The sequence below is a fragment of the Canis lupus genome, chromosome 1, assembly GCF_003254725.2.
Source record: "Canis lupus dingo isolate Sandy chromosome 1, ASM325472v2, whole genome shotgun sequence".
Taxonomy (NCBI): Eukaryota; Metazoa; Chordata; class Mammalia; order Carnivora; family Canidae; genus Canis; species Canis lupus.
This window is the reverse complement of record NC_064243.1, coordinates 64,319,336-64,338,035: the sequence shown is the minus strand read 5'-3', so window position 1 is coordinate 64,338,035 and position 18,700 is coordinate 64,319,336. Positions and strand designations below refer to the sequence as shown.

Below are 18,700 nucleotides of genomic sequence, written 5' to 3'. Positions count from 1 at the left end.
GCAACATACAAAAACCTGTTGAATTTATATATATTAACAACAAACTATCAGACAGAGAAATTAAGAAAACAATACCATTTATAACTGCATAAAAAAGAATAAAACACCTAGGAATAAATTTAACCAAGGAAGTGAAAGACCTATATACTGAAAATCTTAAGATGTTGATGAAAGAAACCAAAGACACAAATAAATGGAAAGATATTCCTTGCCTATGAATTGGAAGAATTACTATTGTTAAAATGTCCATATTATCCAAAGCAACCTACAGATTTAATGCAATCCCTAAGAAAATTACAATGGCATTTTTCACAGAAATAAAACAGATAATCCTAAAATATGTATGGAACCACAAAATGCCCTAAAAAGCAAGTAATCTTAAGAAAGAACAAAACTGGAGGCATCATGCTCCCTGATTTCAAACTGTATTACAAAGCTATAGTAATCAAAACAGAATGGTATTGCCTTAAAAACAGAACATATAAGCCAATGGAAGAGAATAGAGAACCCAAAATTAACACACCCTTGGGTGGCCAATTAATTTATGACAAAAGTGCCAAGAATATTCAATGGAGGAAGAATAGTCTCTTCAGTAAATGGTGTTGGGAAGACTGGAGGGCCACTGGAAAAAAAAATGAAACTAGATCACTATCTCATACCATACACAAAAATTGACTCTGAATGGATGGAATGACTTGAATGCAAAACCTGAAACCATAAAACCATAGAAGAAGAGGTATGTTGTAAGATCCATGACATCAGTCTTGGGGATTTTTTGGGGATCTGAGTCCAAAAACAAAGATCACATCCTAAAATTGTCATAAAATTATTTAAACATCTTGAATACTCATTATATTCAGAGAGCTAGTTCTAAAAATCTTTGTCTTTTTTTTCTTTTTAAATATTTTATTTACTTATTGATGAGAGACACAGAAAGAGAGAGGCAGAAACACAGGCAGAGGGAGAAGCAGGCTCCATGCAGGGAACCAGACATGGGACTCGATCCCGGGACTCCAGGATCACGCCCTGGGCTGAAGGTGACGTTAAACCACTGAGCCACCCAGGCTGCCCAAAATCTTTGCCTTTAAACAAGCTTTCTTAAAAAAACATTGACTATCATATTTTAAACTTTATATTCTTAACAACAAAAGTGATACATGCTCATTATAACAAATCAGAGATATAAAAGAAAAAATAATAATCCTCATTCTCTTCTCTCCTTTTTTTTTTTTCTCTTCTCTCCTTTTAATCTCATCTTCATATACTAATAAAGTATGGTACATCCATGCTAAAGAATAATAAATGACTGTATGTATTAACCTGAAGGAATGTCCAAGATATTTCATTAAAAAGAAAAGAAGGATATATACAATATGTCAATTTTTGTTTTAATTTTGTCTATAACTATTTTGCTCTATAGTGAGGATGTACCATATTTTGTACAAACACAGCCCTGCAGATGGACAGTCATATTTGCAGTCTGCTCTGACCACAAGCAATGTTCCAGGAGACTTCCTTGACCATGAGCCTTTCTACAGAGGCACCTTTGTATCTGTATAGGAAATTCCCTAAGATAGAATTTCTGCGTTGAAATGTATCACATATTTCAATACTTCTGGGAAGAGGAAAAATTTCGTAGAATTGGTAAAGTATCATTGAAAAATATCAAGTCATAGAAAAATTAGAAGCCCAATCTGTTTCTCTGGGCCAATGGCCAGATAAAACTAACCAGATCATTGTTTTGATATTTGGTCAGAACATGGCCATCTTGCACAACAAACCCATCATAGTCATAGGCAACTATGTTTGTTAAAGCCGTCATACTCGAATTATTTCTCATTCTTCAAGCATTTAAAGCCAAGTTTCAAAATGAAAATAACAGTGATACGGGCTTAAAAAATACCATAGTTATACTCTTAGATATAACCTAACAAAAAAAATATTCAGGAAATAAAGATACGAATTTGATCAACCCATTTTATGACCACAGGGAATACAATAATTCCAAGTCTAACATATTATTAAACCATTGTGAACTCTGCCTGACAAAAGCAACGATTTCACCATTTGTGACATTCTCCAGAGTCATGGGATCGATACCTTCCATAGCAATGTCTGTGTTTCCCTGCTGAGTCATCCTTCCACCCTATCATCCTCCTGATGTCATTGCAGTGACTTATCAGTATGTAAGATGCACTGATGAAAAATGCTGCATGCCAGGTTACAAAGAGTACCTTGTACAAAGACCATCACATAATATGTCCACCAACAGTCAGGAGATGTTTTCTTTTATCTCTAGATTTTTACTATAGTTTAGTGTCTTCAATGTTCATGGTGTTTTAGTGTTCGGGAAAGAGAGAATACTATTCATAATGCACAAAATAATGAGACTCAAGGTCATGACTGAAGAAAGGTCTAGTGTCCTCCATAAAGTTTAAATTTTATTTCACTCAACAAATATTAATCGAATGTCTCCTCTCTGCCAGGAACAGTCCTAGGCATTTGGGACTTAGAAATGGGCACATTGGTCACTAGCCTCAAGGAGGCAAGAGACAAACCAGTAAACACATTTACACAGTGGAGATGTGTGCACCTGCATGGGAAACCCAGGTATTGGCCACCTATCATATTTAAGATCATCTAAAATACTTGTAGAATGGCCACATGGGACAAGGAAGCACATACAGCTGAATATTTGGTTTGCTAAATAGTACTGAAAGCTCAACAATTATTAAGTCAAGCGGAAAGAGAATTGGGCAATAAATTATATAATACTTGAAAATCTACAGGGTTTATATTTAAACTCTTCATTTTGAAAAACCCAAAGACAGACTCACATATATTTATAGCAGAATCGTAAGGTAATGCTCATTGGGAACAGGAAGAAAAAAACTTTCTGACTTATGAAATCAATTTATCAAATAAAACTCTTCTTTGGTCACCAGGGTATCCGAATCCATGTGAGAATAAACCATTACACAATGAGGTTTGACTATATTTGTACAATCCTAATAAACAAAAGTCATTGAAAATAAAAATCTTATCTTTTGATTTAATGTTTGTTGACAGGAAAAGAGTTCCGTGTGACACAGCAATTACAGCTTAATTCGGCTTCAAAGATGAGCTATAAAATAAAAGAATCCAAAAAAAAAAAAAAAAAAAAAAAAAAAAAAAAAAAATAAAAGAATCCCAGGAAAGTTTTTTTTTTTTAATGGAAGATGTGTTAGCTTTAAGAACATCTGCATAATCCACTTAAAAGGAAATGGTAAACTTCATAAAATATTTTCACCGATTCTTACTTTTAATCTAAAACCATGATAGTCTATAAAAGCACAATTTTAACCCTTTAGTTTTTCTTTTGAAAAAATCTGGTTTTCTCAGTTTTTCCCCATAGCAGAGGGTATTTGCTGATTTTGCACTTGTTTGTATAGCATAAGGGTTCTTCAGCGTTTTGCTTAAATGAAATATTGCTACCTTCATTTAGCATTTTCCTACAAAGGAATAAAAGAGAAGCTATTTTTTAAAAGATTTTATTTATTTATTTGACAGAGAGAGGGAGCACAAGCAGGAGAGTAGCAGGCAGAGGGAGAGGGAAAAGCAGGGAGCTCGATGCAGGGCGGGGTGGGGGAGGCTCTATCCTAGGACCCTGACGTCATGACCTGAACCAAAGGCAGACACTTGGCTGACTGAGCCACCCAGGCACCACCTAAAAAATAAGCTATTAATTTTTAAGGGTATTTTTTAAAGATTTTATTTATTTATTCATGAGAGATACAGAGAGAGAGAAAGAGGCAGAGACATAGGCAGAGGGAGAAGCAGGCTCCATGCAGGGATCCTGATGTGGGACTTGATCCTGGGACTCCAGGATCACACCCTGGGCCAAAGGCAGGCGCTAAACCACTGAGCCACCCAGGGATCCCCTAAGGGCATTTTGCAAGGACTCCAGGATATCATCACTTAGCACTCATCTACATACCAGAGCTCCTTCCCTCCTTTGTTCCTACGTGCCTGTGCCTGTCTCCCTTTCCTTCTTTGGTCTTTCCTTCCTTCAACAGTATTGACCGGTAACACTTCCATGCTTAGCATGGCACTATCTACACAGGTTCCAGAAGCAACTTTACAATTGTATTGCAACTATTCCATCAAAGGGTTTCATAAAAGAGTGTAGCATTAAATTGTAAATATACAATTGAACACTTCTGATTCAGCATTGTTTACTAACTTCATCAGTAGCATGATTGAATATTTGAATGTAAGCCTGGATATCAATACCTCAGGGCCAAAACCGTTTTTTTACTGCCTTTGAGGATATGCTCTGAATTCCATGTGATCGTGGTAATTTGAGAATGTGGTCAGATGGAAACAGACTAAAATCACAGGGAAAAATGGCATGCTAACTTAGAGGTAGAAAAAATACATTATACAAATAAAATTATTGAGAATGACTTTTTATGTGAGAGAATAATGGAAAAATATGGACTCAGTGAATGCAAAAGGACTATTCTAGAAGTGTGGAATCATCATTTCTCAAAGTATGCATAATAGGCTCTAGAAGCACAAAGGTTAATTCTTGCTTAACATTCACACAGTATTGCCAAAGTACACTACTCAGTTGGGATACACCCATTGAAAGAAACACTGGAGCTGATAGCAAAATTCACATATATGTCTGTATTTGTGATATTAAGATTATCAAGTCTCCTAGAAAAGACTGGCAAGGGACACCTGGGTGGCTCAGCAGTTGAGTGTCATCCTTTGGCTCAGGGCATGATCCCGGGGTCCCTGGATCAAGCCCCACATCGGGCTTCCTGAGGGGAACCTGTTTCTCCCTCTGCCTGTGTCTCTACCCCCTTCCCCCATGAATAAATGAATAAAATCTTTTTTTTTTTTAGAGAGAAGACTGACAAGTGGTCCCTGAGGATATTGACAGCATGACCCCACCCCACCATTCTCTACTTTCAATGAGGATAGGCCCAAGGTCACATGGGTGAGGAAAAGCAGTTGAGTGAAGGAATAGACAAGAAATGAAACATGCCTCTCTGGTTTGAGATCATATCAAAGTCTCACCTTTGGAAATACTGACAGTGCTGTCCTTCCTAGAAATAGGGAGGAGCAAAAACCAAAATACTGTCTTTAAAGAGCTAATTAATAAGCAAGCATCCTCTCAGGAACTGCAAAAGCAGAACCAGATTTCTTTTTTGATGAGGGTATATCTGTATATATTTACTTATGTGTAACATAGAAGCTGATAAAGTATCTGAAGAATGTTAGGCGTTACTTATTTGCTTCTTTTATAACCTGCCTCAAAACAGAAAGGATAGTAAGAGGTTCACAATGATTCTGTGAAGATGGCAGTTGTGAAGGCAGGGTGTTTAAATCTTCTTGAATCCTCTCATAAAGAACTTGTAGGGCAACTCTGATAACAAAACCCAAAAACTCATGGACAACATGTGCAGCAAACTAGGTAACAAGACAGGCCCCACAAGCCACAAAATATGAGGAGCCACAGCTCCCATAGCCGTAAGACCCACATAGGACCATCATTTGTGCAGGAGGAAGGAAAGTCAGCAAGGCGTCTGGCCACCCTGAGAATGAAGAACCCTTGCAATGAGGGCCCCACAGCCACCTGAGAGAGCGGCTTACCCTGGGGGGTTCCACCAAAGGACTCTTTCAGGACAAAGCTTCACAACAAGAAGAAATTATTGGGGTAAAATCTCATTTGAACAGGCAGGGACAACAGAAAGGAAAGAAAGAGAAGGTCCAGATAAGTATCATGTAAAGAACAGAAGAGAGAAGGGGTGATTGGCCGAGTGGTCTAAGAACAGAAGCACAAGAATCACAAAATTAGAAAATGTTCCCAAAATAACTACTGCCACTCTAAAAATACTAGAAAATTTGTTTCCCTTAAAAATTCACATCAGAAATAGCAGAGTTGAGTCCCATACAAAGTTATGCAATGAGAGAGAGAGAGAGAGAGAAGGGAGCAAAATAAGATCCCTACGAACAGTAAAAATTGTCAAAGAGACATGCCCACAAAAAGGTAAAAAAAAAAAAAAATATATATATATATATATATATATATATATATTTAGAAGTGATATAAACGAAATGAATACAATGATAGAAAAGAATGACAAATTAGAATTAGGGAAAACTCAAAGATGAAGTGATTGGAGAAAAGGAAAATTTGAAAAGAAAGGTGACAAAAATTGTTACAGAATGAGAAGTAAAATAAAAATGATATAATTTAAGACTAAGCTAGGAGGAATGCAGGAGCAAGTAAACACAACAGATAATGTCTTGGACGAATCAGATAACTCACCAAACTAGGAATAGAAGAAAACGTCCTCAATCCAATGAAGGGCATCTATGAAGACTCACAGATGAATGAATGAATAAATAAATATATAAATAAAATCTTAAAAACAAAGTGGGTGCCTGGGTGGCTCAGTGGTTGAGCATCTGCCTTTGGTTCAGGTCGTGATCCCAGGGTCCTGGGATCAAGTCCTGCATCGGGCTCCCCACAGGGAGTCTGCTTCTCCCTCTGCCTGTGTCTCTGCTTCTCTCTTTGTGTCTCTCATGAATAAATAAATAATATCTTACAAAAAAGAAAAAAGAAAACTCACAGCTGAGATCATACTCAATGGTGAAATACTGAATGGTTTTCCTCTAAAATGAGAAACTAGGGGATCCCTGGGTGGCTCAGCGGTTTAGCTCCTGCCTTCAGCCCAGGGCGTGATCCTGGAGTCCAGGGATCAAGTCCCACATCAGGCTCCCTTCATGGAGCCTGCTTCTCCCTCTGCCTGTGTCTCTGCTTTTCTCTCTCTCTCTCTCTCTCTGTCTGTCTTTCATGAATAAATAAATAAAATCTTAAAAAATATAAATAAAATAAAATGAGAAACAAGAGGATTTCTGCGGATTTCTGCTCTCACCAATTCTATTTAAGATTGTGCTGCAGAGTCTAGCCATGGCAAGTAGGAAAAAAAGATGAATTAAAAGGCATCCAAATTGGAAATGCACTACCTCAGGCAGCCTGGGTGGCTCAGTGGTTTAGCGCTGCCTTTGGCCCAGGGCCTGACCCTGGAGACCCGGGATTGAGTCCCACGTCAGGCTCCCTGCATGGAGCCTGCTTCTCCCTCTGCCTATGTCTCTGCCTCCCTCTCTCTCGCTCTGTGTCTCTCATGAATAAATAAATAAGATCTTTAAAAAAAAAAAAGGGAAATGCACTACTTCAATTTGTAGATGGCATGATCTTATATAGAGAACATCGCAAGGAATCCATTTTAAAACCATTAGAATTAAAAAACAAATTCACCAAGGTTGTAGGATATAAATCAATACACAAAAATCACTAATGTTTCTATACATTTGCAAGGGACAGTATGAAATGAAATTAAGAAAACAACTGTAATTACAATAGCTTTAAAAGAATTAAATACTTAGGAATAAATTTCACAAAAGAAATCCAAATTATATGCTTTGAAAACTACAAAACATTGATGAAAGAAATCACAGAATACAAAATCAAAACCTTCTTCTTTGCAGAAATTAACAAGCTGATTCTAATATCTATATGGAAATTCAAGGAGACCAGAATGGAAACAATAAATAAAATTAAAAAAAATTAAAACCTTGAAAAAGAACAAATGTGGAGGACTCATACTTTCTTGATTCAAAACTTTCCAGAAAGCTACATGAAAACAGTATAAGAATATATAATCATATACAGCAATCATACAGAGCAATAGAATAAAGAGTCCAGAAATAAACCCTCCCATTCAGTCAGTTGATTTTCGATCAGGTGCAAAGATAATTCAGTGGGGGAAATAAAAGGTTTTTCAACAAGTGATTTGGGACAACTAGATATTTACACTGCAAAAGAATAAAATTTAACCCCTCCCTCACCCCATATATGAAAATTTACTCAAAATTGATCAGAGATTTATATGTAAGAGCTAATATAAAATTCCTAGAAGAAAACAAAGGCATAAATCTTGAAGACCCTGGTTTAGGCAATGGTTTCTTAGAGATGATGCTAAAAGCACAAATTTCAAAAGAAAAACATAAATTCAACTTCATCAAAATCAAAACTTTTTGTGCCTCAAAGGACACGATCAAGAAAGTGAAATGAAAAAAAAAAAGAAAAGAAAGAAAAGAAAGTGAAATGATGACTCAGAGTAAAAGTTAATTTGTAAATCATATATCTGATAAGGGGCTTCTATCTAGAATATAAAAAGAATTTTTCCAACTCAACACAAAAAGACAAACAATTAAAAAATGGGCAAAAGATCTGAATATGCATTTTTCTAAAGAAGACAGACAAATAGGAAAAAAAAACATGAAAAGATGCTCAACATCATTAGCAATCAGGGAAATGAAAAGCAAAACCACAGTGACATATCACTTTATAACCTACAAGGATTGTTATAATCACAAAAATAATACAAGTGTAAATGAAGACGTGGGGAAATTGGAATCCTCATACACTGCTGGTGGGGATGTGAAATGGTGCAGCTACTTTGGAATACAGTTGGGCAACTTCTCAAAAGGTTTTACAGGTTTACCATATGGCCCAGCAATTCTACTCCTGGGTATACATCCCAGAATAATGAAACTACATGACTATACAAAAACTACTACACAAATGTTTGTAGCAACATTATGCATAATAGACCAAAATGGAGTCAACTCAAATGTTCATTGATTGCTGAATGAATGGATCAATAAATGTGGTATATCCATACAATGGAATATTATTCAGCAATAAAAACAAATGAATAACTGATACACATTATAACATGGAAAAACCTTGGAAATATTATGTTAAGTGAAAGAAGCTCGTGTCAAAACACGTATATTTTATGATTCCATTTATCTGATATGTCCATAATAAGCAAATCTATAGAAACAGAGAGTAGATTAGTGGTTGCCTAGGGGCTGGGTGGGTTGGGGTGCTTAAGGAAAATGGGGGAGGGGAAAGGAAATTGGGAGGTGACTGCTATTGTGTATAGTGTTTCTTTTTTGGGTGATGAAAGATTCCCAGATTGATTTTGATGACGATGGCACGACTCCATAGATATATTTTTAAAAACATTGAATTGTACACTTTAAACAGATGAATTATATGGTATATGAACTATCTTTCAATAAAGCCATTATAAAAGGTATTTTTATGGGAATTAGATTTAAAAAGGTATTTTAAAATTCAAAAATAAATGATAGGATAAAAAAGACTCACAAACATGAAACAGATATGGAAGACAGGCAGATAGAAACCCCCAAGGGGGGGAAAAAAACAAATAATGGGATAGGACAAATGCTAAAATATGTAAATCAAGAAAGGCTTTCTGAAAAAAGGAAATTTGAAACTTTATATTGAATCATCAGCATTGATAATTACTATTATTTCAAGAAAAAAAAATGTCTGAAGGGAAATAACGGATGGGGACAGGGATGAAAATGGATGAGATTCAGAAGGAAGAGCCAAGCACCTCCCTAAAAGGTGGGCAATTCTCTGGAGCTTGGTCATGGAGATATAGACGTTTGTGTTGCTGTTCATCATTACACCTCTCAAATACACCAGAAATATTCTATTGTGTGTTCGATATTTAGTAAAACTGATTAAATTGACTAGTACCGTAAGGCAGGATCTAATAAGTGCCTCATAAAGAACATAGAACCAAGTAGGAAAGAATTATCCTGCAAAGAGGGTGTGAGCTCTTTTTTTTTTTTTTTAAGATTTTATTTATTTGTTCATGAGAGACAGACAGAGAGAGACAGAGACACAGGCAGAGGGAGAAGCAGGCTCCATGCAAGGAGCCCAGTACAGGACTCAATCTGGGATCCCGGGATCACAGCCTGAGCCAAAGGCAGATGCTCAACCACTGAGCCACCCAGGTGTCCCGAGGGTATGAGCTTTTAAGTTGAGTCTAGAAATATCTAACAACTGTGGGGCTCTTATGTACAATAGGCATGATTTAGAGGACTTTATACTTATTAAATTAATTTGATTCTGTGAATTACCCTCAGAGGTAGGCACTGTTATTTCCCCGTTTGACAGATGAGGAACCTAAGGTACAAAGTTCAGTAATATGTTTAAAGTTTGTGGGTAGCCCAGGTGGCTCAGTGGTTTAGCGCCGCCTTTGGCCCAGGGTATCATCCTGGAGACATGGGATCGAGTCCCATGTCAGGCTCCCTGCATGGAGCCTGCTTCTCCCTCGGCCTGTGTCTATGCTTTTCTTTGTCTCTCACAAATAAATAAATAAAATATTTTAAAGAAATAAAATAAATAATAAAGCTTGCACAGTGAGTTGGTGGCAAAGCTGGTATTTGAACCCAGGCAGCCTTGCTCCAGGAGGGTCCATACCCTTAATTTACAATGTTCCACTCTCTGTGGGTTTGCTTCGGCAGGGGTGGCAGTGGTGGTGGTATAAGATAGTTGGGAGTCACACCAGCTATTTACAAGGACAAGGAGGGGAAGGTCAGACAACATTTTGAGATTAGTCAGGAGGCTAAACTGGAGTCAGATCCAGAAATACCTTGAATGCCATGTGAATCACATATCTGATATCTGGTCTCTACCCTTAATCAGTGGCAGGTATCAAACACTTTTGAGCAAGCAAATAGTAAGCTGAAAGTCATGTTTAAGAAATGATGATAAACTAGACTGGGAAGTTGAGGAAAGAGCCAAATGAAGACAGAAGATCTATTTGGAGACTGGATGAGTTTAAAGGGGACGACTGAGCCAGGAACCAGAATCCTCAAGTACTATTTTTGACCACAGCACTGAGCCATTCCCGAGGGAAATTATGTGCATGGGACCAAGCCCAGCAAAAGCACGTCCTCTAATACTTTGGAGTCTTGACTCCTAACAAGTAATGTCTCCTGCTTGAAGCCTGATGAATGGATGGTGTGAAGAACTCTGTCTGCCTGACTGGGGTCAGGACAAGAGCTTAAATCAAAAAAGGGCCAAAAAGAAAAAAGGGAGGGCCAAGAAGTCCCATAATACTCAACCCTCGGTGGCCTAGTGACCTCATGGTGAGGCAAGAGGAGTCTGAGAAGGGAAGCACAGAGAGGTGAGAGCAAGCAGCTGTGAGGGCAAGAGGGCCCAGGGCATCTCCTGAGCTGGGTTTAGCACATGCCCTCATGCTATAGTTCCACTCCGACTCCTCCCCCTCCGGCTCTCGGGAACAGGGGCTGGGGAGAGGAGGGCTGCCGGCCGCACCCGCAGGCAGCAGGCACCACTGCACAGGTCAGCGTAAGTGATCTAAACACCCAGGTGTGGTGGTGGATATGCAAGCAGAAAGGAAGGATCTGCCAGGAGATCACAGAGACTGATAGGTCGTGGGATAAAGGGATGCGACCATTAAAAATGAGGGTTTGGAGCCCAAACAGTGACAGTCGTGGTCCTGAGAGAACTATGGGAAGCAGAAAGAGATGCTTGCTCAAAAGAGACGATTATTCTCCCTCTCTTCCTGAGCATTCCAGAACAGTGAAACTCATGAAATTTAAATGAAATTTTGAATTCCTGCTGCTCTTCCTTGAAGGCCTGAACAAAGGCTAAAAACACAATATGTAAGTTATCCTTCGGGTTCTTTTTTTATTCTTTAGAAAGGGAATGTATATACAATCTATTAATATTCCTTCTTTTGAGGTATAACAGAATGTGATATGAGTTTCTTAATAAAAATAACTTTCAGGGCACCCGGTGGCTCAGGTCAGTTGAACGTCTGACTTTGGCTCCGGTCATGATCTCAGGGCCCTGGGATGGAGTCCCACGGTGGGCTCCATGCTCAGCGGGGAGTCTGCTTCTCCCTCTCCTTCCCCCTCCCCTCGAGCACACACTCTCTCTCTGAAATAAATATATAAAGTCTTGCAAAAAACAAAAATAAGTTTCTATTTCTGAAGTATTTATTTTGTTCCCAGTATTATGCTAAGCGTTCTGTGCGCACTGCGGTAATAAATCTTCACCACAGCACAATGAAGCCTACAATCATCCTCATTCTGCTGATTAGGAAATTTAGGCACGGAGTTTAAAGAGCTAAGAAACTTATTCCAAAGCACATGGCTAGTAAGTGATCAATCCACGCGTCCCAGACTGGAGTCTAACTTCAACAGGTCTCATCCATGGTTACAAACGGTGTTCACACCGGCTCGGACTTCACTTTTCTAGGATCTAGCATTCCCCTGCCACACATGTTGCTCCTGTAGTTGACACAAAATTAGCAGGTGTTCTTTGAACTGGATCCTAATTCACTGGTCATTCAAGTGGATTGCTGATTGGTTTACCAAGCACCCCAATTCCTTCTCTACTTGGTAAAGCATGAAGTGGATTGAACACCTCCCATGTGCCAAGCACATCAATCTGCCAGAGAATCCGAACACAGAAACTTTCCTTCCATGTCTATGGTCCATCATCTGTGGGGAGACACACCTTGCGAAGTAAGGTACAGCATTTCCAAACTGTGTGGAACATCATTGCGTAGACGACCAATTACTCTGGGACCATAGTAAAGAATTCTCGGGACCCCTGGGGGGCTCAGTGGTTGAGCATCTGCCTTTGGCTCAGGGAGTGATCCTGGGGTTCTGGGATCGAGTCCCACGTCGGACTCCCTGCATGGAGCCTGCTTCTCCCTCTGCCCCTCCCCCCATCTCTCATGAATAAATAAATAAATCCAAAAAAAAAAAAAGGAAAAAAAAGAATTCTCTTCTGGAGTCACCAATTTGAGTCCAGTTTGGAGAAATGGCTGTATCTAGTATGCAAAATAATGCCAATAACTGGGATGATAATCTAATGTAAATTATTTCCACTGCCAATCTTTCCAAAGAGACTTTAAGACTGTTTTTTTAAAGTCTTAAAGTGATTGCCTTTGTTTTGCAGCGAGTTGTTAGAGAAGCGGTGGCTTCTTTTTTTAAGTAACTTTAAGACTTTTATTGTTTTTTATTTTTTTAAAAGATTTTATTCACATTTCAGACCACATTTCAGACTGGACGTGTAGAGAGTAAAGCCTGGACGGGGACGGTCATGGAGCTGGCTAACCTCGGCTCTAAGCGGGGACACTAACTCAGCAGGTCCTCGGGGGCCGGAGATGCACGGTGGTCCCCGCCCCACCCCGGGGCTGCACCATCACATCTTCAGGCCCAACTCCCGATTCATAACATCAGGGTCCCCTTCCCCCGAGGACCCTGCAGGAAGGCTAACTCTTCTGAGAGCTGTCTCCTGCTTGAAGCCCGAAGACCAAGTACGGGCCCCCCACTATCCGTAGGCAGAGGGTCCCTGTAAACACACTTGTCAAGCTGACATGGCTTAACGTGAAGACAGTCGCTGCCACTACGTTGGATGCCAAAATTGTGAAGTGTTTTCAGTCTCGAGAAATAACCCCCCTTAGGCTTTTTTGACACCTTGGGACGGTGTTGCTAATGGATGCGCAAAAGAAGATAAAGCACCTATGTCTGCAGATGCAGCTCAGAGCTCCGGCCGTCCTTGGGAGATGCCCAGGGTGCTGTCCCTGGGGGCCCGGCCGCAGCTTCTCTGCAAAACAAACGCTGAGTGCTATTTCTGCTCTGCACTTTTCTCCCCTCTAAGATGGGAAATCTTAAATGGGAAAATCCTCTGCAGACTTCTTTAAGTCATCGACAAAAGGTCTTGATAAAGCGAAGTGACACACTGCAGGTGCCGAGTTCGTGGTGGGGGGTAGAGGGGACACACCTGGCTTCAGAAGCGTCTAGGTTGAGGGATGGAGTTTCCAGGGATGTTCCTCAAAGGGGAGCCCCTTGTGCTCTCAGCCCTGCTGCCTTGAGTCCCCAGCCGCTGGGCCCTCGTGAAAATGTGCCACCGTAACATGGTGAGATGTCACATAAGCCATCTCAAACAAGCCCAGAGGCAATCCTGGGGTAGCAGGAGAAGAATAACCCCAGGTTATGTTGCTTAACCTATTGTACATTTTTAGGGGTGGTTCCAGAAGAAAATAAAGGAAGGCAAAGTCAGTCTACTCAGCACACACACCGCTCCCATCCGTGATCTCAAGAGATGAAGCTCACGTTCCTAAAGCAAACAACAAAGAAAGGATTTTGGACCTAAGTGGTGCTGAGCTCAGAGCAAAGGAAAAGAGGAGGGTGACTTCCCAAGGATCCTCAGTGGTTTTGTCTCCGGTTTCAACAGCTTTATCTTAAAAAACCACGTCTCTTAATTATTCAGGATGAAAGTAGAACACTTGGTAAGCCGTTTCCCCAAAATGCTCAGGCCTCTGGCATCAAAAAAATCAAATTGAAGAGTAAGGACTTAGAGGTAAGCTCAATAGCTCACAGCCGCTTCGTCTCAACCCAAATAATGCTTTCAAAAACTGGCGTATATTAAGTCACCAGGAGGACGCATCTGTGACAGTGCTCCGTGTAGCAGGGAATCCGTCGTTATCCGGATGCATCATCGAACTGAACTCACATCTCACCGTAATAAATCCTAGTGCAGCCCCCAGATGAGTCACACAAAGAAATACAGTATGGACTGAAATCCAACCATTTTTGCTTGTGTGGTAGGACACAGAAGCTATTTTGTTTCACAAGTATAACATGATGGTTTTTATGGGGGACGTGAAGAATAATTTATCCAGTGGGGGAGGAATGTAATTAGCTTGAATACAGAGTTTTGGAAGTGGGCCAGGACAACAGCCAAGTAACTGATAAAAAAAAAGAAAGAAGAAAGAAAGAAAAAGAAAGAAAGAAAGAAAGAAAGAAAGAAAGAAAGAAAGAAAGAAGAAAAAAGAAAGAAAAAAAAGAAAGAAAAAGAAAGAAAGAAAGAAGAAAGAAAGAAGGAAAGAAGAAAAAAGAAAAAAAGAAAGAAAGAAAGAAAGAAAGAAAGAAAGAAAGAAAGAAAAAAGAAAGAAAGAAAAGAAAGAAAGAAAGAAAGAAAGAAAGAAAGAAAGAAAGAAAGAAAGAAAGAAAGAAAGAAAAAAGAGAATTCCATTTTGGATATCAAAAATTAAAATGGTGTTCCCCTAGCTTATTCTGTTTTGAATATTGAAAAGTTGTGCTCTGATCAGTTAATTTGTATGTAGCAGTGTATACTCTCCTATACAATTACTGACCTATGCTTTAAAACACAACGCTTTGTTACAGACCCAAGCTGTCCATTTCTCTGATGGGTTTGAATAAAGTATTCCCTGTCTTAAAAAAAATAATAATAAAACTAAAAATAATAAAATAAAACAAAATAAAATAAAATGGCGTTCCCCTATAGAAGCTTGTATTCTCATGGTTGCTTTCTCCCCCCCATCCCAAGCAGAAATGCCACATAATAAGATACTAAGGAAGTATGTCAGAAATGACATTTGCTAAGCATCCGCTGTGTGGTAGGGACTGTATTGAACATTTTCCATTTTCACAATGACTCTGTGCCTGTCTGTACAGCCAGGCTCCATCCTCACCCCCCAAAAGGTGTGTCCTTTGGCCCTCTCGGAGCCTCCAAGCGATTCCCCTGCCTTATAAAGCACTTTCAGAGAAACAGACTTGGCAAGTAGCCTGAGCAGGATGGAATTAGGCTTGAGCTGTTGGGCAGAAAATTCTAGGGTCCCTGGTACCTGGATGATGGCCTAAACTGCAGGATGGATGCAAAGAGCGCGAGCTCCAGGAGAATGTGCCCCTTGACCCTGCACACTCCTCAGTGCGGAGCCTGGTACAGATCCCCAGGGACCACCACCCATTGCCTCGGCCTGAGGCTAGTGCTGTCAGACTGGGTGTGACTCCAAAGCTCATGCTCTTACCCACTGGGCTAAATAGTTTCGTAGAACCCAAGCATTTCAAATGTTTGAAAATTGCTAGTTGAACAAATGATTGCATGTGAGACCCAGTTTAGTTGTTGGAGTTTAGTAGAAAAACACTTGCATATTATCCATGAGACACAATTGAAAAAAGGTTGGGTTATAAAAGCAAAAGCACTCTGATCGTCATCATGTTTTCAAACATGTGACATCTGGTGAGACCGTCCATGAGGGGCATCTTGTGGCTCCGCCGTCCGTAAAGGCAGCTATTTCCCAGTGCACAGGTTCCAGCATGCTGGATTTTTTATCAGTGTGGGATTCAGCATTCTCTCCACGATAAGCCATCTCAAACAAGCCCAGAGGCAATCCTGGGGTAGCAGGAGAAGAATAACCCCAGGTTATGTTGCTTAACCTATTGTACATTTTTAGGGGTGGTTCAAGAAGAAAATAAAGGAAGGCAAAGTCAGTCTACTCAGCACCCAAATTTGCCTGGGCAGGACTTCCTGGTAACATGTCAAAGTATCGAGTCATTTGTATCATGTTTTAGTAAAATAATCTGTAGGGATAAAGGAGATGGACATTTAGAAGTTTGGAGAGTCTTTTTACAGTAGCAGAAAGGTGTTTTGGTTTTTTTAAATAATATTTTAAATGATTACAAAAGGTCTATGTTCTTTGGCAGTGATTTTCAAAATATGGAAATGTCACAATGAAAAATCAACCATAATCCTGCCGACCAAGACAATGACCAACAGTGTTTCATTGCACTTTTGCACACTAAGATCATTACCAATTATTCAATCACAGCACCTAACATTCCTATAAGCATTCTCCCACAGTATTAAGAATCCTCAGACATGGGATCTCTGGGTGGCTCAACGGTTTAGCACCTGCCTTTGGCCCAGGGCGTGATCCTGGAGTCCCGGGATCGAGTCTCACATTGGGCTCCCTGCCTGGAGCCTGCTTCTCGCTCTGCCTCTCTCTCTATCATGAATAAAGAAATAAAATCTTAAAAAAAAAAAAAAAAGAATCCTCAGACACAATCCATTTTAATAGCTACATAGTATCTTATCATGTAAAGGGCCTTTGGGATAGCAATTCACTTACAAAGTAACTCTATTGTTCTCATTTTGCTTGCGGGCTTTGTGTCTTCCAGTTGTTTGTTTTGCTTTTGTTTTTTTTTTTTTTTTTGGTTGATGAATAAAACTGCCTTTATTTTCTTATTTTGCCTTCAATGTTATATTATGCATATATGTATATAATAAATAGACACATAAATATATTGTAAGAGGTAGGATAACTGAATCTAAGGGACGGATGTACTACGATGGTTCGACTACGTTGCTTTCTAAAACTGTGGGTTCAGCTTAAACACCGAATTTTCATTTCACCTCCACCACCAGCATGGTGCACTGTCATTTCTTTGAATATCATGATAACTGGTAAGTAAACGTGGCATCCCATTGCTGGAATCCGTACTCATTTTTGAAAAGGTGATTTAAACAAGTAAAATTTTGCCACATTTACCATTGAATGTATGAAAAGATCATTTTATCTGATTGTTAAAAATACTTCCTGACTTACAATCAGTGGTAAATACATGATAATATCTTTGAATTTACACTTCATTTAAACATTTTATTCTTTTTTTTTTTTTTTTTAATCAGAGTTGGAGATGTCCTTGGCCTGGTGTACAGAAAGGGCAGACTGTATGGTGCGTAGTCACAATTTGAACTTGAGTTAAAACAATTCCATTTTATACCTGAAAACCATATTCTTACACCCTCAAATTCAATTTCTTAAGAATCATTGTGGCTTCTCCCGCTAACTTCTTAACTTGGAAGCTCATCTCAATTTATCCTTTATACATTTATGACATTTCACTTTTGTTACACTTCCCACTTTCCGTTTTATTGCATGCCCTATGCTTATTTTTTCAAAACCTAATTTTTTGGAAGGCCTCAATGAAGATTATCCATTATCATTCAAGCTAACTCTATATTTAAAAACAAACAAACACAAAAGAAAAAGGAAACAGGTATGAGGATTACCAGCCTGGAGGGAGACTCATTTGCTAGAAAAGCATCTACACACCAACTTCAGCAGGATGTGGGATTTTTGCCACTGACTTTTTTCCATTCATGGTCTCACTTGTGAACAGTAGAAGCGTAGGGAGCTGGTTGGTGGTCTGCGCCTGTCCAGTCAATGCTGGGAAACTGTCAGGATTACAATGCTCCTTTGTTGGCTGGCTTGGCAGCAATGCCAAGAGCTGAATGGGCCACAGAGACTGAACCAGTTATGACGACTGCTTGGTCCTCTCAAATGACCAGAGGCCCTCCCACCTCTTTGCCCGGCCACCCTGGGATGACAGCGTGGATGTGGAGATGCTCCGAATCCTCCCACCAACGTTGTGCCGCATGTTGGCTAATGGAAAATTTTGGCTTCCTGATGATCAGTCTCTAATTCCGTAAGAGTTCTGATCTCACTTGAAACTTGCAAAAAAAAAAAAAAAAAAGAAAAGAAAAGAAAAAAGAAACCCACCCCCCCCCCAAAAAAAAACAAAAACGCAGATTAACAAGATAAAAAGTATAACATGAAAATGGTATGGTATAATGATGTGCTAATCTCTCTCGCTGAAATTGTGTGGTGATTGTTGGCCATGGAAAAGAAAAGGATAAAAAACAAAAAATAAACTCAGAACAAAACCGAAAAGAAGCTCCCCAGGATGATATTCATGGGGGGAAAATCTGATCTGACCAATTTAAGTCATCGTGATTTTTTTCATGCTTATTTTTTGCCATATCGAATTTCCCAGAGCCCCAATTTTCAGACTTAGGTGCAACCCCCCAATAATACAAAAGCAGGAAACCGAACATTATGAGGCAGGTAGGACAAAAAAAGATGGCTAAACTAAAAGTGAGTTGTTTTTGTTTTTTTTAACAGCTCTC

At 39.4% G+C, this 18,700-nt stretch overlaps 1 long non-coding RNA gene across 5 annotated transcripts in view; it reads right to left on the bottom strand.

Moving 5' to 3' along the window:
• Positions 1-18,700, bottom strand: part of LOC112644525 (uncharacterized) — a 40,387-nt gene that overhangs the window by 10,494 nt on the left and 11,193 nt on the right. Inside the window, exon 9 of one of the 5 annotated variants that reach the window (XR_007413407.1) lies at positions 15,861-16,123. The exons of 3 other annotated variants lie outside the window; for them this stretch is intronic. This is a non-coding gene — a long non-coding RNA (uncharacterized LOC112644525). One more of the 5 variants, XR_007413412.1, reaches the window with a different exon arrangement.